Source organism: Ursus arctos, unplaced genomic scaffold, assembly GCF_023065955.2.
Source record: "Ursus arctos isolate Adak ecotype North America unplaced genomic scaffold, UrsArc2.0 scaffold_18, whole genome shotgun sequence".
NCBI lineage: Eukaryota > Metazoa > Chordata > Mammalia > Carnivora > Ursidae > Ursus > Ursus arctos.
In genome coordinates, this window is record NW_026622852.1 from 38,468,271 (window position 1) to 38,490,548 (window position 22,278).

The 22,278-nt window shown below is 46.6% G+C and overlaps 1 protein-coding gene across 11 annotated transcripts in view; it reads left to right on the top strand.

Annotated features, from left to right (window-relative positions):
- PALM2AKAP2 (PALM2 and AKAP2 fusion) overlaps positions 1-22,278 on the top strand; it is a 564,113-nt gene that overhangs the window by 451,090 nt on the left and 90,745 nt on the right. The window contains exon 1 of one of the 11 annotated variants that reach the window (XM_026506039.4): positions 6,882-7,033. The exons of 8 other annotated variants lie outside the window; for them this stretch is intronic. The gene's annotated coding sequence lies outside the window, so the exon portion shown is untranslated. Of the gene's footprint in view, positions 1-6,881; positions 7,034-7,765; positions 7,785-22,278 lie in introns of those variants that run through there. 2 more of the 11 variants (XM_057313656.1, XM_044386745.3) reach the window with 2 other exon arrangements.

The window sequence follows — 22,278 nt, forward strand, 5'->3', positions numbered from 1 at the left end:
CCCGACGTGGGGCTTGAACTTATGACCCTGAGACCAAGAGATGCTCTACCTACGAAGCCAGCCAGGTGCCCCTAGTAGATTTTTTAAACGCTTCAGTTGTTAAATGAGATAAAATTTTCAGCCAAGAAACAAAGAAGCTGCACTTTATAGGGTTTTATTGTTGTTAAGTACCAAAGTAATACAGGAGTACTTTCTTGTCATTAGCACATGAGATTCGAGGCCTCTGGAACTGAGGATGTGGGACCCACAGTTGCCCCACGCAGCCATCGGCGCCATCTCGCTTCCCTTAGCAAGGGACTCTGTCCTCTGTGCCGTCTTCCTTCTCCCCCCTGCCTTTCCCCTCCACCAATAGAGTTTTTCCTTCCGCCCTTCCGAGCCCAGGGCTTCCCATGTTGCTGCTTTTCATTGAAGATTTTAGTTTGGAATACTGTATGACTTTCTCTTTATGCTACTGTATAATGGTATATTACAATGGGCAATCTGGATGATTCGATCCCACCTTGTTCATGTAGAGAAGTCACAGTCCAGCTACAAGGTGGGACAAAATAAAGACAGTAAGATGGGCAAAGGTTGCTTGGGTTCTGGAATGTTTCATCTGGAGTGTTTTTAAAGGTCTTTTGAAAAAAGAGTCTCAAACAGCAGGGGTGAATGTAATCAGGTCACCATTTCCTTGTGTTAGAAAGTTTGGCAAAGGAGAGGCCAAGTGTGAGGATGCAGGAAAAGGAAATAAACGTGGACTAGGCAGGGAAGGAACTTGCTGGGGCACAGGAAGCCAGAGACCCTGGAGAGGAAAGGAAGGAAAGGCAGGCATCGCTAACAAGGCCAAGAATGGGAGTAAACACAGTCTAAGAGCCAAGTGTTCTCATATGACACAGTCCCTACCTCTGTGTCCACGAGCTCTCTCCTTCTCCTGCCTAAGGATTGTGTCCACCGCAAGCACTTCCCAAACCAGGCTGGGTAACAGAAGCACGTGGAAAGCTTACACAAGTACAGATTCCTGGGCCTCAGGGAAACAAACCCCCAGTTTTTTTCCCCAGCTACTCTTGATGTGAGCTAGCTTGGGAAACACTGATTTGCAGTCTTTAGAGCTGACTACCACTTAGCAACCAGGTCTGACCTTAGAGAAGAGTTGGCTTTGAGTAGGGTGATTTTAATTTGATAAAACACAACTGTAAGTCCAAACAAATAGTCCATTGACTGACCCATGTCAGTCTTATGTGTTGGACATTCAAAAAGTTGATGGTTAAAACATTCTGTGAATGGGTCATCCGTTCTATAGAAAAGCCATATTATCTGGAGGGATGCCCTTTTTGCCTTTAAATAAGAATCAGGGATCAGCGGAGAAATGTCTTTAGTGGGAAATCCATAGACATACAAAACGTCCAGATGAAAAAGGTAAAACCACCATTTGGTTTAGAAAGCAAGCATATGACCTCAGGAGCAAATGACCTTGTGAATCCTAGGAGTTAGTTGGTTGGCTATTCCCAGTCCTGCAGCCAGCAGGAATAAATTTTTCCTTTTAAAGTAAAACTATTTGCACCCCTACTGGCAAAGTGGACGATGTCCAGTGCCCACTCCGCTTTTAACTCAAGTGATTAACTCAAGTGGCAGGAGGTAGGGGGTGGGGGTTAGTTCTTCTGGTCACTTCTTGTGCTGATTTCTGATTTTGTCTGATTTCTTCATCTCTCATCCACCTTGCCTGATATCCACCCATCCCACCGAGCCTCATACAAGCCCCTTGTCTTTTGTTCTCCAAGCAAATGCTGTTTTAAGAGGTCTACAGGTTACCAGAAGTACTAAAATCACAGCACAGCACAGCAAACAACTTTAAAAGTGTATATTAAATATTCTCTTTCTTCGGGCCTTATCGGTGATCAGGAATTTCTCATTCACTGACTTCTCCCCACCACCCCAATCTTTCATCTGACTCCATAGATTTATAAGCTTCGGAATTCCCAAAGTGAATTGCACTTGAGCAGTGTACGAACATTTTTTTATCTCAAGAGATAGCCCCAAAATGTCTTCTGAATTTATTAATGTCACTGTATATTAATGATACTTTATTAATGTCAATGTATATTCCCATCAACAGAATCCAACAATCACTTAATTTTCATCACTCCCTCACCAAAAAGAAATGACATTTGTATTTTATGCATTTACCAATTTCAGAGGCAAAACATATTGTCCCAATATTTTCACTTGCATTTCTTTAATTGTGAGGAGTTTGAGCATATTTTCCTAAGTTCCATGGCCAGTTCTACTTATTCATCTATCAACTACTAGGTTATTTTTTTCTATTAGGTGTTTAGTGATTTTCTTCAATTTTCTTATTGATTTGTAAGAACTCTTCACATATTAGAGGTAGTAACTCATTGTTATGTATGTTGCAAATATTTCCCCCAGTTTGTTTCTTCTCTTAGATTTTCAGTGGTACACCTGATCCCACGGAGATGCCATTGAGATTGAGATTGTTCCTAACTTTCCAATGACTTTACCTGTTGCTTGGTGGGAAAGCCCTACAGATTTAGGGTAATAGGTTTGATGAGGGCCAGCCTTTTTGTTGTTGGTTTTGTTTCCTTTGCCTCCCCTCCCCCTCTCCTCTCTCTCCTTCCTCCCACCCACTTCACCTTTTTCTTCTTTTTCCTAACAAACCTTTATTTTTGGTGGGACACATTTAACATACGAGGATTACACCCAGCTGATGCTTTTTGATGTTTCTCCTTGCTAGAAGGAGGAAGTGGCAAATTCTCTTTTATGATGGGCCAGTCTTGGCCCTCCTTTGGGTTTGCAAATCACCTCTCTGAGCCACTCATAAGTCTTTTTTTCAACTTCTACTCTTCTCTAAGCTTGGAGGCATGTAGCTACTGATAGACCATTATTTGCTGGATTTGGTTCATTTTGCTCAGTTTGGGAAGAGAGAAAGAAGAGGTTTTGTCAAACTGTCTAGGCTGACTTCTTTCCCAGAAACTAACTTTTGCCTTTGATGTTTCTTTAGTAGTATATTGTATTTCTTGGGTTCCCTGGAGGCCACTGTTGCTCAGGGCACAGTTTAAAGTGGGTCAGCAGCATGGCAGATGCAAAATGAGCAGAAATGTACATTTTGTCATAGCAAAAGAAATCCTGAGTTCTTCTCCTGTTAAGCAATATTTCCATAGGTTTTGTGTCCTAGGTGGTGTAGGGCCTTTGGGAGCATTTAACATTTACACATCCCAGCTAGATTTTTTCCCCACAGAGTTAGTAGCCCTTTCTTTGCTTTGAATGTGCTTCTACAGTGCATCTAAGGGCACCTGGGTGGCTCAGTCGGTTAAGCATCTGCCTTCGGCTCAGGTCATGATCCTAGAGTCCTGAGATCGAGTCTCGCATCCGGCTCCTTGCTCAACGGGGAGCCTGCTTCTCCCTCTGCCTGCTGTTCCCCCTACATGTGCTTTCTCTCTCTTTCTCCCTGACAATAAATAAATAAAATCTTAAAAAAAGCAATAAAGTGCATCTGGGAGACTAAATGTGCTTCTTTCATAAAATATTCTCAGCTCTAGTAATCATTATCATGATAAGAGACATATGATGTGATGTACCCATAAGAATGTGCTGGGTGATGGGGTACCTGGGTTGTGTGTCGGGATCTGCCCTCAGCATGGAGCCTGCTTAAGATTCTCTCTCGCATTCCTCTTCTGCCCCTCTCCTTGCTTACACCCACGGGCCCTTTCTCGAAAGAAAGAAAGAAAGAAAGAAAGAAAGAAAGAAAGAAAGAAAGAAAGAAAGAAAGAAGAGAAGAAAGAAAGAAAGAAAGAGAAAGAAAGAAAAGAGAGAAGGAAAAAAAAGAAAAGAAAAGAAAAGAAAAAAGAAAAGAAAAGAAAAGAAAAGAAAAAGAAATGTGTTAGGTGATAAAGCCAGATTTTCCCATCTCTAGGATTCCTCATACTTTCATGTTCTTACGTTCACCTAGCAGCTGTTAAAAGTTTTCCTAGCCCTGCCCCCATAGGTTCTGACTTAGTAGGTAAAGGTGGGGCCCAGGAATCTGCCTTTTTGGTAACTGTAGCAATGCTGATGTCTGTGGTCCTTTGTATTGGCTTTGAGTCCAGGGCCAGATTCTGAACCTCAGTACTATTGACATTTGGGACATGATAATCCTTTGTTGCTGGGGTGCTGTTTAGCAATATCTCCGGCCTCACCCATTAGATATCAGTAGCACCCCCCCCCCATTATAACAATCAAAAATGTCTCCAGACATTGCCAGCGTGTCCCCTGGGGGGTTGAATCACCCTTGACTGAGAACCACTGACTGAGGAGGAAATAAATGAGAAAACGCTAATTAAGAACAGTTTTTACTTTCACATGCAGACATTCATACCCTTGATTTCACTAAAAAAATTTAAAAAATATTTCTGAGCACCTGCATGTACCAAGCATTTTATATTAAAAAATGTTTAATTATGGCTACTTCTTTAACATCTTATGAGATGGAAGAAAAAGAAATGTTTTTGTAAATTAATATCTATTGAACATGCAATTTTCCTAAATTAATATTCCCAACAGTTTTCTGTAGGATATATCAGAGCTTTAAAATTAATATAACAGAAAGTTAATATTAATCAGTATTAAAAGTAATACTGAATTAAAATTAATATTAACATTGGGGTGCCTGGGTGGCACAGTTGTCTGGCTAAGCATCTGACTCTTGGTTTCAGCTCAGGTTGTGATCTCAGGGTTTTGAGATGAGTCCCGCGTTGGGCTCTGTGCTCAGAACAAAGTCTGCTTAAGATTTTCTCTCCTTCTCCCTCTCCCCTTCCCCCCTGTGCTCGCATGCTCTCTCTCTCTCTCAAATAAATAATCTTTAAAAAAATTAATATTAACATCGACATTGCTTTAGGAAAGATATAATCCAGCTGGTGTGAATTGCTGTAGTCTCTAATAATGAAACAAATTTGATTGAAAACCTTTACATTTATTCTAATTTAGAAACATAAGAAGAAAGAGTCATGATGCACCTGCCGTAATACTGTTTCTAAAACCTCACCTCTGCTGTAATTTTAGAATCTCTCCTTGGAGAGTCTGTGGTCCATATAAATAAATTACCCAAACATGCTCATTTCAATGTGAGTTTTTCATGTGTTACTAAAATGTTAAAAATAGATCATGATGTAGGGCACCCAGATATTTAACTCCTTAAGTCAGTGACAGGAGGAGACACAAGGAAGGAAGGAAAGAGGGAGGGCAAGAAGGGAGGGAAGAAGGGATGGAAGAAAGGACAGAGGGAGGAAGGAAGGAGGGGAGGGAGGAAGGGAAGATAGAAGGGAGGCAGGGAGAGATGGAGGGAAGGAAAAAAGGAAGGATGGAAGGAAAAGGAAGGGAAGAGAAAGAACAGGAATTGATTGAGAATGAAGCTCTGTAATCTCTGAGCATAGATCTGTAAATTCTACTGAAATTCAAGAGTGGAGACCTACCAGAAGGCTGGTGAAACAATTCCTAAGTGGCCAGAAAAAGAAGCCTGTTGACATTCTGGAACCCTGAGAACAACTGACATCTCCACTGAGGACTCTATCCCCTCCCTCCAGTAAAGGTGTGAATAAAGCTCAAGACAGGAAAGATGCCTTTTCCCCGGAGGGTGCTGTTGTCAGCGTGTCATTAGCGTGGACAGGCTTTCTGAGCAATTCCCCATGATATCATTTCTTTGTAAGGGAGATCAAGGACCTTTGTGCATTAGTAAAGAAGAACCAGACCCACAGCTGTCTTTCCTGCTGAGTTTGGCACGCAGAATTGACCCTCAGGAGAGGACCCCAGGACCTTGGCCAGGGGTTCAGAAAGAAGCAGGCCTACACAGAATGGAAACTCAAAGGAGAGTAAGGGACTCTGACTTGCAAAGCTGGAGAGAGAATAAATAGGAAAACAAAAACCCCCATCATTCCTAGTAGAAAGTTGAATTCAAGAAACCTGGCTTTATATTATTTTCCTCTGCAGAGATCGAGCAGAGGAAGATAAGTGCTTGCTTTTTAAACATGCTGTTTTCTGTGTGGGGTGTTTTCTCTGGGTGTCCTCCGAGGATTTCTAGACCATCCCTTTTCAAAGGGTCATTAACATTATTTAAATATTCATGGTGGGGGAGGGGATTACAGACTGAAATTTCAGACCTCTCCCAACTGAGGGATGGCTGGCCACCGGCCTAATGGAGCCCCACCTTGTGTATCAGCGGCCTCCTTCCCCACCGCTGGCTTTGTTAACACACGCGCTTTGACACCAGGCGGCCGGCTGCCACAACGCGGCTGACGGCCCTGGCTAGCCGGAGACTCAGAAACATCCCTGTCCACACCTCGGCCTCTGGGCCCTATGGGGAGAGCCCCCAAACACAGGGAGAGCCCATCCCTGTCACCAAGACGCACTTCCTAACCGCTGCCAGCGGTGGTACTTACCGTCGCGGTGCTGGGTAAGAAATGAAGGTTCGCTCCCACCTCGGGCAGGAGCTCAGCAGCTCCTGGCGTTGCGAGCGCGCACAGGCACCCACACGGTTCCACCTACCCATACACTCGTATGTGTACACCAACACACATCCGCCTGTGCACACGCCGACACGCCCACCCCTACGCTGATACAGGTCCACGTCCCCAGACATAGAGCCCTCTCCCCAGTTAGGAAATAATGGCTTCTCTGACCCGGTCCCTCCATTCATCCATCTCTCCATCCCTCCAATCTATCCATTCATTCATTTCGTGGTTTCTCGGTTTGTGCTTGGATTCCACCAAAGCCAGAGAGGTGTGGGTGGATGGGGAGGGCACGTGGAAGCAGAGGGGCAGCCCGCGGGCGCCGGGCTAGGGGAGGGGAGGGGCGGGGCGGGGCGGGGGCGGGCTCTGGCAGCGCGCGGGCGGTGCTCCCAGCCCTCCAGCTCGCCCCGAGGCCGCTGCTCCCGGCAGACGCGCTCGCCCCGCTCCGGGGCCGCCGCACGCCTTCGCCGGAGCCTCTCGGACGCCCCAACGAGGAGGCAGGGGCCGAGCGGGAGCGGAGCTCGAGGACTGCGTCCCCCGGGATCCCGCACCCAGAGGTGGGTTGCCCAGGCTGGGGGCGCGGCGACCCCCGACACCGCGTCCGTCCCCAAAGCGCCCTCCTGATGTTGGGGCCTCGGGCACGGGGAAAGGATGGCCCGGGAGGGGCTGCAGATCTGGGGAGTCCTCGGAAGGATCGTGGACTTTAAAGGGCTTTTATGGCCTTGCCTAGTGAGTGTGTGCGGGGAGGGGGCCTGGCTGGAAAAGGCTGTGGCCATGTGGCTTTGAATTCCTAGGTCTGGGGGAGGGCCGACCCTTTGGCTGCTTTATTCAATACTTACTTATATGTGCTTTAAAAAATAAACTTAGGACCCTTTCCCCTGCCCCCTAACACACACACACACACATACACACACACACACACACACACACACACACACACACACGCTGGCTGTACAGGAAAAGCCGGGAATATCTAACGGCTGTGGCCGCCCCTCCAGACCCGGAGCAGCAGAGGATGGAGCCACCGGTTCCAGCTCCCAAGGAAGACGCGGGTCCTTAGATGGCAGTGCTGGGGGCGTTTAGGGAGCTCAGGGGCTGACCCGGGAGCCGAGGCCGGGGAGGGCCGGCTCCCCGACCACCCCGACCCTTGCGGACTGGGTCTGGGAGCTGCACTCCGGAGACCACGCGGGCGGAGGGGGCAGCCTTTCTGCGCGGGGACGGAGGGTACGTGCTGAGCCTGGAAGTTTGGCCTGAGTCTGAGACCCCGGCGGCTAGGATCCGGTGCTTTATCCTGGAGAAAGCCGGAGGGTACGTCTCTTTAAGCCCTCTGTAGGGACACTTGGGGGAGTGGAAGGGCGGATCGTGGTGGTGAGCAAAGGGTGCCGGTAATGGGGCGGGGGAGGCCGCGTGCCCTCTGGGAGGAGATGCTGGCGGCCCTGAGAAATTCTGGAGAAACGTAGTGGAGGACGGTGAACTGAATCGAAGTCCGTGAGTGCTGGGAGCCCGGGAACCGGCGGGGGAAGGCGGGGCGGTCCGGGGAGCCCTGAAGGCGAAGCGCAGGCTTCGTGCAGTGGGGCGCGAGGCTGAGCAGGACAGGCAGCGGGTTACTGAGCTCCCTGCCGTCAGGGCAGACGCTCTCCAGCCCTGGGAATCTCTCCCTAAGCCTCAAAAAGGGGCCTCGCGGAAGGAGTTGACTCGTTTGGAGAGATGGTAAAGCCATCTCCAGACCCGGTAAAGCCAGTTCCCCGCGTGGGGTGGTATTGGTTTGGCTCCGAGAGGCTGTATGGTCAGACTTCGACAAATCTGTACCCTTCTCTGTAGCAGTTTTAAGTGCAGCGCCAATAGCTTGGGCACGCTTCCTCCCCCGCCTTGAATGTACTTACCTTTGAAAAGAGAGTGCACACACATACACATACCTGTACATCTCTATATAGTACATCTTTGAATCTGCCAGCAAATTCTCAGGGGAAGCAGCCTTCCCTCTTAAGGAGTTCCCTGGCATCTGGAGGCCACCGCCCACCATTGTAATCCCAGGAGATTTGTTTCCTTAGTTTTGTTCTAATTAAAAAGAGTTCTTAAGCTTCACACTTTTCTTCCTGGAAATGGTCCTAATTTAATTAAACATTCTCTCTTTCTCCCAACCTGGCAGCATCCCCAGCGTGGATCAATAAAATTTCAGAGTAACCACGTCTAGAAATGATGTATATCTCTGGAAGCATTTCCTCTGTCTCCTTAAACATGCGGCCCTTCAGAATTAAAACTTGCCCTAACACACCTTCTGAACAGCTGTCCGTGGCCAGCTTTCTCCTGCCCAGTCTTGACACATGCTCTTTGCTAGGAGGGCACCTTCTCCTTTGAGTGGTTACCCCATCGGGCTCTGTAGGTCCTGCAATTATTTTGGGCTGCATGAATAAAATTCGTCAGAGCCAAGAAAAATGAAAGTAATCCTCCTTGGGCTTCGCAGTCCCTTCCCTAGTGGGCTGCGTGCAGTTAGGTGTCGAGATGTTCCTTGGGCAGCAGAGTTCCCATCATTGTCTTTCTGGGATGCCGAGGTGCCGGCGTGAGAGGGGTGGCCGGGCTCTGAGATGGGGGACAAACATTTTGAAATGCCCATGATCTCATAGTTCTGGCATGACAGTTGGCATGGCTCCTTGCCTGCAGAGTTCAGGGTAGTGTGGTCAGAGATTATTTCATTTCTAGAAGTGGCTCATTCTGACTTGGGGGCCTCAGGATCTCAGGGTAATAAGACGAAGCAGGTTGTGTTAACTTGTTATCAAGTGAGAGGAAAATGATCTGCTGGTGGTTTTATTCTAAAACTGTCCATATTTTAGTATAGAATTCACTATTAAATATTACTTTAAGAAATGCTAACACCCTGGACTTTCTGGTTAATTATTAGACTTGTTTTCTAGATAGCATCATTAGAGATTTGGTTGACTCCTGAAGCATCTATGTGTCGGATTTCTATCACGGATGTTATTACAAGTCTGTACTTATTAAGATAATGAGAAATGTTTCAAATAAGAATGCAGTCGAATTTGGGTGGAGGTTGTGTTGAGGAATTTAAACAGTTGAAACAGGAGCGTGTTGAAATTACTTCTAAAGACCAAAAGGGTGATGTGTAGTTTCATTCTTTAATTTTATACAGTTCTCAATGCTGGTAGAATTGATGATCAGTCTTGAATTAGCCTCTGGAATGACTGCTCTTGGATCCTGAGAAACAGGAGTCATCCTTTGTGTAGACTATTGATCAGAGATCTTGTACCAACTATTGGAAACTTGAACCAATTAATTAATGGACTTATCAGGTTCAACAGTTTTAGTAAGTTTTGCTAGGGAACGGCATCATTTTCTTTATACTGTGTAAACTCCACACCCATGGATCGATTTTCTGTGACACTAAAAAAGCTTAAGGTTGGGGATTCCTCACTGACACCAGCCTTACCCATCAGCACATTGAGTGGCTTGGGCCTGAAGGTGGCAGTGCTTTTTTTAAGACAATCCCCTTCCAAGAACATCTGTGACGATTATTCAAGTTTTGGACACTTGCCCTTCAAACATGTTTTTCAAGAATATGTTATTATAGGAAAGTTGAAATTATCTCTATTCCAATAGGAAATCCATGATTTTGCTCAAAGAGAAAATTATAGAGTTTGCCTATGTGATTTTCAGTAGCATTTGATGAACTAGGATGCTTAAGAAATGAAGTGTTCTAAGTAATATACTTAGAATAAAATTTAGGTTTTTTAAATTTTAAAATTTTAAAAATTTTAAAAATCTGTTTCAACTGTGGCAGATACAATATGTTTCTAGGATGTAATGAATGGCTATCTTGACCTGACTACTCTTTGCCTTGGTGAGTTTCCTGTGGTGAATATGTTGTCATCCTTCCATCCACAGTTTAGGACTTTGTAGTCTCCGTGTGATGTCAGCAGAGAGACAAATTTTGATTTATAGGAGTGCGGAAGTGTCATTGTGGAATCCACTCCAGGACAGCCTCTGGAGACTGGCTTTTGAGAAAACAAATCCCAATACAAATATAATTTCTGTTCTTTGCCCCACTCTCTGGAAAATTGAGTGCCAGAAGAACGAATTAATCACGACCTTTGCTTTGCCTACGGTATAGCAACATGTGCTTTCTCCAGGGTTCAGCCCAGGGTTCTTTTTACCTGTTGAAGTGAATTCTGAGATTGGGGAGGTGCAAGAGAGGACAGACCCTTTGGGAGAAGGGCCTGAGGGCATCCTTGGGCCCACCTACCTCTTTCCCTTATAGTGTTTGTCTCTAAAATCCAGGTGCACCGTGCTGCCAGGCCTTGCCTCCCAGTGGGATCAGGGACACGTGACTGGTATTTGTTCCCATCTCGGTGGGCATCTCAGAATGACCAAGTGGGCCATGCCACCGGAGAAGGTGGTGCAGGAGGCAGAATGCTGCCCATTTCCTTCGCCAGGCAGAAGACAGGGATTGGGGTGAGAGGATGGAGCTTCCCGCCAGTGGGTTTGAGAAGTTGGGTGTTTTTGTTTGGTCTTTTAAGTCTTGAAGGCTACATGTCCTGGTTAAGGGGGTCGTGGTATGAATGCCAGGGAAGCCGGGGGAGCTGCAGGCCTCGGTGGGGAATGTTGTCACCGTCCTTTGGCCCCGTCCTTTCCTAGCTGTGTGCAGGGCTTTTCGGGTTGGTTTTGATGCTTAAGCGAGCAGCCCGAGTGAACAGAGCCAACTAAGCAGACACTGTAATGCCCTAGTTATCCAGAAGCACGGCGGGGCCGAAACACATTCATGCCTTGGTCAGGTTCTCTGTGAGATCTTGGGCATGTCACTTAAATGGAATCTTAGTGCCTTCACCCATAAAGATGGGGATACCAAAACCTGCCTGTTTGAGAGCTGTGTTGAATGAGATATATTTGGAAGCACCTCGCATGTGTTGTGTTTCTCCCCAAATTGGTTGTTTTCCTAAGTTAACGAAGTCCCCTTTCATCTTTTTTTTTTTAAAGATTTATTTATTTATTTAAACAATCTTTAAACACCCAACGTGGGGCTCGAACTCACAACCCCGCGATCAGGAGTCGCGTGCTCCATCAACCGAGCCAGCCCTGAAATCTCCTTTCATCTTTATGGTAGATGCAAACGAACGGTTTTAAAAGTGTAATTTATAAAATTCCAGCAGTTGAATAGCAGGTCAGTTGTTCATCTCTCACACTGATCAGATGGAAAAGCTTTGAGCACAGAGATTCTCCAAGCCTAGCCTCACCTCCACCTCCCAGCCCCCTTTCGATCTGGGGGAGTCTGGCTGACATCCTTCTTCTCTCTTTACCCTCAAAGCACTTGCAGTCCTGAGGCTTCTTCTATTTTTCTTTACTTGCTTCCTCTTTATGCTTTGAGTAAGTCAGAAATGGCTCCTCCTGGGGCAAATGGACCCAAATTTCCAGGACCTTAATCCTGGCCTTTAAGCTCACTCAGTGACCCGTAGTGTGATGGATGTCAATGAGACTTCCCTTCTGGAACTCCTACAAGATTCTTTGCCGGCCCTAATGAGTTTACTTGGGCACTAAGATGGGAACAGGGATTAATAGATTAAGTAAAGAGTTGCAGTTCAGGTTGAAATTAAAAAGGCTTTCAGAAGAAGCCTGGTTCATCCAGTCCGTTTATGTCTTACCATTTAACTCCCCAGATTTGCAGATTCTGCAGATTGGATGAATTATTAAGTAGCACCGTGGCGGGGTGGTCATCCCAGACACATTAATTTTGAGTAACTTTGGAAGCGATACAAGTCATTCTTTTCTGCAAAGACATACAGAAGGTAGTCTCCACCTCTGGTCCGAAGTTCTCCACCAGGTCCCGTGTGCCGGCCATTCCTGGGGTCCCGACGAAGTGGGACCTGTGCATTTAAGGAAGTGAGTCGGTTAGAAGAAGTACCTGGGAATTTACAAGCAGCATGATTTAAAAAGCAGGCTGTTGTAGCTCCTGACCCCGTTTGTGATGCCTCTGGGAAGTTTTCTTTTTAGTCACTGTCTGCAGGAGGGAAGTCCCCTCCCCCCTTAACACATCCCAGAGGGGGGACTGTTCAAGTCATGTCCAGTGACCTTCCAGTGTCTCTACTCTGGTCCTACACTGAAGACCCACTGTCCTAGGCGTCTGCCTTGTTCGCTGGGGCAGCGTATCTAGACATGCGGTCCAGCCACGCCCGTGTCCGTGGAGGGATTCCTAGGCTGTGGCACAGACAGTCAGGTTCCCCCATTGGAGAGGGGCCTGGATACTGCCTTTTGGGTTTTTTTGTTTTGTTTTTTTTTTGTTTTGTTTTTCTGGATACACTGCCTTTTAAGCCAGCTCTCCGGGTGATGTCCGCTAAAGCCTAAGAACTTACTGCCTCAGGACACAAGCCTGCAGTAGATCCAAGTCCCTCCCCGGCACCCCAGCAGTGCAGCGCCCCCCCCCCCAACTTAGGAGAGACTGGAGTGTACCCCGGACCGGGTCCCCACTGACTTTCTGAAATCAGCGGATACATCCTGATTGCCTGCCTCAGGTCTGGCTAGTTTTCACTGCTCAGACCCAGAGATGGTTCTGGAACTGCTTCAAAAGGTCTGTGCATTCTGCTTGGGCTTTCTGCCCCGTGGAGCCCCTACACTCCTTACTTGCTCTATAGGCTTGAAGAGAAATCGAGTCAGTATATAGAGATAAATAAATGCTGGTCCAGAAACATTAACCTCCCTTTGAACTACCCAAGGATGTCTTTTATTGCTTCGCACGTGCTTTGGTGAGGGGGCCTTGAGATGGGTTCTTACAGCACAGAACAAGTTACCAGTGATGCTGGAGCGGTTTTCCCGGGGTTGTCACGGGAGGCTGGGCTGGGGGTTTCTGCGTGGAGCTTAGAGTGCCCTGGGTTCATAAGGGGTAGAGAAATTGCCCAGGGATTCCAGGTTTTTAGTCTTTTGTTAGAAGCGTGGGTGGAGGCTACGGTGAGCATCGCGAAGAGCAGGGGTTCCCTAGGTGCCCAGCCTGTCTGTAGCCCATGGCCTTCGCAGGATGTCCCCAGTGACCTTTGGGCCAGGACTGAGCCAGTGTCCTGTAGCAGAGACCAGCTCTGCAGACCCCGGGGTGGGGTGGGGGTGGGGGAGTCTGACCCTGGGCAGGGGAGAGGGGGAGACACTAGCTGCCTTTCCTCCCCCCCAGTAAGTTGCCTCAAATGCAAAGTTCGGTGGGGCCTACCTGAGCCCCACACCTGGGTCAAGTGTGTGTAGAAGGTTCTAGGAAGGCCAAACCACATTTTCCTGTAGGCGGTTAACTGACTGCTCTCAGCCCCTCTCCCTGACCGGATTGGCTCACATTATCATGATGTCATTTGCTCAGGGGAATAATGCAGAAGCACTTTCATTTGGAGCACTGCCTTATGTGAATTTTGTGATACAGCCTATAAACAGAGAAAGAAACCCATTGTCTAGCCCTCTTTATATAAGGGGTTGGGGGGAGTGCCAAAGGAATACATATTAATTTTCTAGAAAATTCGAGGGCTTCACTACCCTGAATTCAAAAGCTCTCTCTGTATGTGTATTAAAATCAAGGACCGTGTGCCGTGTGATTCCAAGGCTATATTTAGCCTGGCAAATTAGTATTTTGCATTAGAACATTTTATCCTTGCAAAGGATAGCAGGAATTCTCCTCTGACACAATTCCGGATGAGTGGAGTCCATTCATTTGGGGAGTATTGGAAACTTAGATCATATCCAAGGTGCTTCTGATTATCCCTGTTTGGGATCATTCTTCCTTTAGAAAAAAGTTCAAATCAGTGTTTAATATAGCACAGAGATGGGCCCAGAGTGTGGAGTGTGGGAGGCATTGCTTTTGCATGAAATCACAATGTGTACATTGTTTGTTAAATATTCTTTTCATCATATGCTTCATTATCAAAACAATTCACAGCCTCCCAAGAATGACAGATGTTATAGTATAACCAGCATAGAGGGTATAAAATAGAAGAAGGAGAAGGGAAGAAACCCCTCCCCCTCCAACCACTATTGAGAATGGAATTTCTTTTCTAGGGAATTCCCTGCAATCCCCAGGGACGCCTTGATCTTCAGGTTTCTAGGCACAGTGCTGGTGCTGGGAGGAGCTCAGAGGGAAGGGGAAGGGAATTAACATTTTTTGAGTGCCAGATGCTGAACTGGTTGCTTTATCTCCACTATCTTACTTAAGCTAGAGTCACCACCATTTTTCTAATGAGGATACCGATGTGCTCAGAGGCTATGGAATCAGCCAAGGGGTCCCACAGCTGCACAGGGTCCTACCCAGCTCCTCCTGTTTTTTTCTACCGAGCTCCCTCCCATTCCTAAACCAGTGCTATGGGGGCCTTGCTGTTCAAAGTGTGGTCTGGGGCCCCGTAGCATTGGCATCATTCTGGAGCTCCTTGAAACTAGAGAATCCTGAGCCCCATCCCAGACCTACTGAATCAGAATCTGCGTTTTCACAAATTCCCCAGGAATTTGTATGCACATGACAGTGCGGGAAGCTCTGGGAAGCTCCGGGAAACTCCCTTACTGGACTCGGAGGAGGAAGGTTTGGCAGTGAACACTGCAAACTAGCCAAGCTTGAAGACTGGAATCAGCGGACTCGCCCTGAGAGATTGGTCTGTGAGTGGGGAGGGTGCTACTAGAATCCAGTGGGCTGCCACTAAACAGCCTGCAGTACACAGCACAGCTCCCCCATGGTGCAGAATTCTCCAGAATGTCCAGAGTGCTGCTGTGGAGCTACCCGGGTCCAATTGTCCGTATCTAGAATTCACATCCTGTGTGTGTTTCTGTAGCTTCAGATGTATGCAACTCTCTAGAGAGTGTATCTTAAGTGAGATGATACAAATTACAGTGTGGTATGCAAATGCGATTCTTTTTACTGGGACTTGAAAAGCAACAAAGAGTTTAAATTGCAGCATGAAAGATTTCCGTTAGAATTTTGAGAGCATCTGGCTAAGGTACCGAGTAGGCAGTGGAAATGCTTCCGAACCAGTACTGATTGCCTCCCCCCCCAGCCCCCACCGCCGCAGCCGCCACTGGGGTCATTCCCTCCCCCAGCCCTTCCTGCCTGGCAACAATGCTTTTCCTTTCTTAGTTTTATTCCCCAAACTTGCCCAGGTCTCTCTCCTATTTTTCAGTTTCCAAGGAAGCTGTGTTGGTCAGCTGTGCCACCTGGAGGCTGGGGGAGGAAAGGGGAAAAGTGAAGGACACCTTCCTTCTGCCTTTCCTCTCCGGCCCCTGGGATCTGTGCCTCTCCCCCTTTCCTCTGTATCTCCTTCAGCTCCGCCCCACTCACTGCTGAACACCCATCCTCTGTCCCTTCTTCCTTCTCTCTCTTTAGATTCTGGCCCAGAACATCTGGAACTCTCTCCCCTCCAGCCCCTATCTCCTTCCTTCCTTTTCTCTCTGTCTTTCCTCTTTTTGTAAGCAGAACACCAACCCGAATCACAAGTGGGAAGTGAAACCAGCACGCCCAATGTATGTTAAGGGGGGTGGGGACGTTTTGAAGGGAAATTGTACCCAACAAAGAGCCCCTGTCATCCACCTTCAGTTGTGAGAATCTCCTCCACCGGCACAAACGTCTCTACCTACTTTCCTGTTTTACTCCGACTTTCTTGAGCTCTACAGTTTGAAAACAGAGTTCTTTTGAGGTTCTAAGGTGTTCTCCAGCTTTCGTTCATGGTTGGTATTATAACATTCATTTTCCAATACTTTTTAATGACCGTTATCTACAAAGTACAACGTTCTCGATAAGCTTTAGAACCAAACTGGATTCATAACGGGGGTATTCCAAGGAAAAGGAGACCTCTCTGCAACTCCTGGGGACCCACTTTTCATAACCTTTATTATTCCTTGCAAATGAAAGGTGGGGCCATAAACGCGGCGGGGGCGGTGGGGAGTGGCCTGTGGGCTGTGCAGAACACCCAGCTCCAGCCCTGGGATCCAGAGGCCAGGGCAGAAGAAGCCAGAGCCCTGGGCTTCTGGCCAGAGTGGAATGTATCTTCCCAGGGGAAGCCTGTGTTTTTCCAGCAGACCAGCTGATCTGCTCCAGAGGGCTTTAAAGTGGGAGGTGGGGGGCTCTAGGGAGAGAGTGGGGGTCTGAGAACAGGAGAGCAGTTGCTACAGAGGATTATCAGTTTTGTCACCAGAAGGGGAGATTTGTCACCTGGTACTTGCTTTCGAGTCATTGTTTTGAGAAAATAATTGGGAAATCTATGATAGAAACAATTTTGTCTTTAACATCTGCCTTAAAGGTGTATAAATGGAGGAAGAAAACCTTCGAGGCTTTTGCCCCCTGAGGCACCATTCCTCCCTCCTACCCGCACCCTTTAGATGCATTGTCACATCTCAGGAACTCCTCAAGGGTCCTCTTGGGCTTGAAACGTGGGCCATCTCTTGCAAGTTCCCCTGAACTCTTTCTGCCACAAATGATACCTTTCAAAATTGGCCTGGAAAAATGTGAGCAAGAATCATTACACAATTGACTACTGCAAATACTTGGACAAATACAAATAACAATTTCTGGGGCTTTAGGAAGAATGGATCCAGACCAAGGACAGAGTTTATGTGAACAGAAGAAGGCAAAATACAGCATGTGTACCATTGAATAAAACCTTGAACCTTTAACTTGGGTTTATTTTCAACCACAAATCATGATCGAGCTTTTTTCAGAAGAGTATAACTTTGAAAAAGTTCCAATTTTTATATTTCTTCCGTGAGTTCAGGCTTCCCAAGAGCAGATACTCTGAAAGCAAAGTAGATTTAAGCTGCTTCTGATCGTGACTATTTATTGAAAGTTGGGCCCTCTTTCAAGTGCCGTGTGTGTAATGTCATCTTTGACCCTCGTAACATCCTGTTAGGGAAGATACCATTATTTTTGTTGTTGTTCTTACAGATGAAGAAACTGAGACACGGCGGTTTAGGACAAGAGATAACTAGAGGCAAAGCTGGATTTGAACCCCTATTGTCTGGCTCGTCATAGTCTCTTCATCATTACCCTCTTTATTCCGCCTACGTCGTGCTCCCTACAAGCTAAGCTAGCCCTCTCCTTTCACTATGGTTGACGTTATGAATCTCAGTCCATAAACAAAGGCTTGCAAAAGAAAAATACAACATTTTAAAATTTATGTAAATTAACTTAATTTTGTCTTCAAGCCCTCAACCTGTCCAGCTAACAGAAAATTTAACCGCCGTCATTTGGGGGATATTCTCACCCCGTGGTTATATCCAAGATTTAAGGCTTTAGAAGGTGCTAGGTTGTGGGAAGGAGGCCAGCCCGACACCTGTCTGCACTGGTTTTAGCTGTGATTTCCAGTCATGGGTCTACATTGCTTTTGACAGTTCCTGTCCACATGGTCAAGTTTAAAGCTGTGGTCCATGCAGGGCACACAGGGATCCTTGGCGAGTCTGTGAACTTGGAGCCTGGAGTCTCCTCTATGAAGTCTTGCCAGTTCCCCTAGGAACTTCCAGGGAACAGAGCAAAACACCCAGGGGTGGAGGGAGAAAGGACCCCTTCTAAAATGCCTTGCATAATCTTGTCGATGGCTTAGATTTTTACAAAAACCAGGAAGAACTTTGACTCCTTGACACCAGATCCCCAAAGCAAGCGTTTAAATTAAAAGCCTGGCTGCCCGCCTAAGGAGGAGAGAAAGTAAAAGAAGACATTTATTAAGATCTCAAAAAGGTTCGTGGAGTGAATGGTGGTTGCCAGGGGCTGGGGGAAGGGGAGAATAAGGAGTCAGTGTTTAATAAGTAGAGTTTCAGTTTTGCAAGATGAGAAGGGTTCTGCGGACGGATGGTGGTGATGGTTACGCAGCAGTGTGAACATACTTCGTGCCACAGAACTATGCATTTAAAGATGGTCGAGATGGTACGTTTTGTGTTTTATATATTTCACCACAGTAAAAAAACAGTCATCAATGCAGACATTTTATTCCCTTTGTATAAACTTTGACTCACTAAAAAATAGTAAAACCAGCTGTAAAGAACACACTGATGGTCGCCAGAGGGGAAGTGGGGGGATGGGTGAAATAGGTGATGGGGATTAAGGAGCGCACTTGTGCTGAGCCCTGGGTGACGTATGGAAGTGTTGAATCGCTATATTGTACGTCTGAAACGAATATCACACTGTATGTGAATGACGCTGGAATTAAAATAAAAGGCTAATTAAAAAACAGTAAAAAGATAAATCCAAATGACAGAAATAAAAAATTAATTTGTTACCCTCCAAAAAGAAGTTCATGAGAAACGATTTTTTTTTTAAAGATTTTATTTATTTATTTATTTGACAGAGATAGAGACAGCCAGTGAGAGAGGGAACACAAGCAGGGGGAGTGGGAGAGGAAGAAGCAGGCTCCCAGCGGAGGAGCCCGATGTGGGGCTCGATCCCATAACGCCGGGATCACGCCCTGAGCCGAAGGCAGACGCTTAACCGCTGTGCCACCCAGGCGCCCCATGAGAAATGATTTTGGAATGCCAAAGGAGGAAAGCACAGTGGACCCCTCCAGCGGCCGGTGTGTGAACTTTCCTTGGAAGTGCCTGGTCTTGTCCGACCTCTGAGAACAGCCTGGGTCTTGAACCCAGAGGCCCTAAACACCAAGGACTGAATTGGCCCAGAAAGTGTTTGAGGGCCCAAGGGGTCCGTTCCCTTGAAGAGCACTCAGTGCGACAAGCCTGGGTGGTTAATGGTGGTCTCGTCGGGGGCCACGGGACTGTGATTTGAAGAGAAGGACATGAGTAGTGCTGCGTTTTCCCTGTCCAGGCAGCTCTCTGGCCCTGGGGTGAGGGCAGCTCCTTAATTGCCACCCCTCTGTCATCAAAGGAATAAAATATTGTTTCCTTTGCAGATTAACGTCGGCTTGTCACATTTCCAAGGTGGAAACTACCTTTCCCCTTTTTGTTTTCACCACGGTGGCTCCATGACAAGAGAGGTGATGGGCACCCAGACTTGCCTTCTGGCAGTCAGAGCACCAGACATCTGGGCCCTGCCACAGGCCCGGCCTCTCAGACAGGAAGGGGTGCCCGTCCAGGTCTCGAAGACAATCCTCCTTGGAGTTTGCTGTTGGCTCGTGCTTCCACGGTTGTCAGGAAGGGCACATTCTGAGAGTGACCTGCATGTTGCCAGGCTGTGGAAACACAGGGGTGGCAGCCCTGAAGGGCTCGTCCTCGTCAGTGGACTTTTCGGGGCCACACCAGTGGGATGACTCCCTGATGGGGGGGCAGCTCCCTGACACCCGAGACGGCGGCCAGGCTTCTGCCTGCCAGCAGCCCCAGCAAGCATGTCGAGGCATTTCTGTGATGGGCACTCCCCTTTGCCCTTGTTTGCTTTTCATTTTAATTGTGGTAAAATGCATGTAACATAAAATGCGCCATCTTAACCGTTTTTAAATGCACGGTTTAGTGTCACTAAGTACATTCGCATCGTCGTGATATCACCACCCACAGAACTTTTTCTTTCATCTTGCAAAATTGAAACTCTTTTCTCATTAAACACTAACCCCATTTTCTTCTCCCTGACCAGCCCTTGGCAGCCGCTGTTCTACTTTCTGGCTTTATTAGTTTGCCTATTCTAGGCACCGCGTATAAGTGGAATCATTCAGTATTTGTCCTTTTTTTCTGACTAGCTGTTTCACTTAGCAAGGTTCATCCATGTCCAAGCGTGTGTCAGGATTTCTTTCCTCTTTAATAGTCATGAGTCCCATTCCTTCGCATGTAGATACCACACTTCACGTATCCATTTAGCCCTTTGATGGACACTTGGGGGCTGCTTCCTCCTTTCGTCTCACCGTTGTTTTTGAGAAACGTGATCCATCTGCGAGGTCCTCAGGAGATCAAAAAGAAATCCCCAGGCCCTGCTTTCAAGGGGTTTACTATCCCTAGCCAGTGCCAAGGCACAAACACAGGAAAGAGTCAATCACGGTGCAGAAAGTTGTTGTTGAAGAGGAGACATCTATCTGTTCGAGATGGGTCATGAGGGCAGGGGTGTGAATTTGCAAATAGGACGGCTCAGAGAGAGTCCACTTCACAGCGAGGACTCCAGAGTTCCTAGCCCAGGCTCAGATCTGGCTTTGTCACTTGCTTTCCATGTCGCCTTGGAGCAAGGCTCAACTGTGCAAGCTTGGTAAGCTTCCGTTTGCTCAGATGTAAAATGGGGATGCTAGTCCTTTCCCCACAGAGTTCTTGGGGGGGTTAAACAAGAAAATGTAGCTAAGAGCTTGACAGAGAGCCTGGCGCTGGGTTAGCATTGGAGTTCTAGCTCTGCGGTTACGGATTTTGGAGACTCTCATTATCAAGTGGAGAAAAAGCTCTTCGTTTGTTTTTATCAGATAGTTGATAATAAAAGTAAATATGGCCCGGCTTTCTTATCAGTGGGAAGATATAGAATGAGGAAGGAGAATGACTGTTAATAGATAACCTTCCTCTAACGGACAAGGGAGTTGGCTCGGATTAGAGACAGTAGGACGGCAGGTTCCAATCTCTTGGTAACGGTAGGTTTTGATGACCTGGCCCGTGTGGATGGCCCTCAGGGCTGTTCGCTCAACTGAAGATTTCATATTTAGATGACTTTAATCTCAAGTATTGAAACGCTCTCATTTTTCGAGTAATAATTAGGGAAACCTTTTCAGGTTAAAGTAAAATGGAATCGTTTTGCTGAGTGGAGTGCTTTTTCCTATTAAAGGGTGCCCTGTAAGTCTAGAATGTAGGTCTAACACACAGCATCTGGACGGTGCATTACTAACTCTATTCCTGTTTGTCTGCTTGGTATTTCCTACCCAGGAGTTCATTGACTTCAAGGCAATTGAATCCATTATTAGCTGGGAGAAAAAAACATCTCAGTCTCCCTCACCCCAACAATGGATTTTTTTAAATGCATTGTACACAGTCCTCTGAAGGAAAAAAAAAAAAAAAGACATTTGAGGGGGGTGGGTGTGAACGTAGGGATTTCCTCCTCCACCCTAACTGCTGCTAAACTGTAAGTTAATATTGTGAGAGAGAAAAAATATCAAGGTCTCAACTTTCCTTGGCATATTGTTTTGTATTTTTATTTATTAGTAATAATGAAGACTCCCCCCCCCCCCAGCTCCCACCACCAGTATTGGTTAAAGCTGGGTGATCGATACTTGAATATGGAGACCTGGGAGTTTGCTTAGGTAAATCAAGGTACCTGGGCTGCTTAGATTCCTCTTGGAAGGATTTTTTTTACCTTCAGGTTATCCTGATGTTGTCTTCCTGTTAGCACTTCTGAGCAAGAGTTTCTTGTATGCTCCATCTGCTGGGGTGGGTAAAAAAAAAGTACGCTGTGCTGCCTTTAAATGTATTTTTATATTCGTCATCAGAAATGAAAACAAAACTTGGAGATTTATTTTCTCTATTTAAATTTGGATGTTTTTCTTTTTGCCAAAATCTCTTGAGAGCGATAAGGCTGCAGTGGTTGAAATACTTCTCTGGCTTTTAGCAAGTGAGAATTTCCCAGATTGGGTATAGATTTGTATTTGTTTACGTTCCAAAATTTTTTTTTTTTTTTTTGGTAAGGCCATAATTTTGAGTATCAACAGAACTTGGGGCAGATAGAATTTCATGGAATGTATAATCCTTTTGGGTTGTATGTTTCACTCAAACTTTCATGAGGGGTTGGGCAACTAGGACAAAGGCTCCCGCAGATTTGACTTGGTTTATTTTGCTCTTTTGTTCTTTTCCTTTTTTCCTGATTGGACTTCTGTTCTACTCCTGTTAGGGGGCCAGCTAAACTGCGTGAAAATAAGGGATCTGGGTGGTGGCGCGCATATTAAGGGATATTGTATCG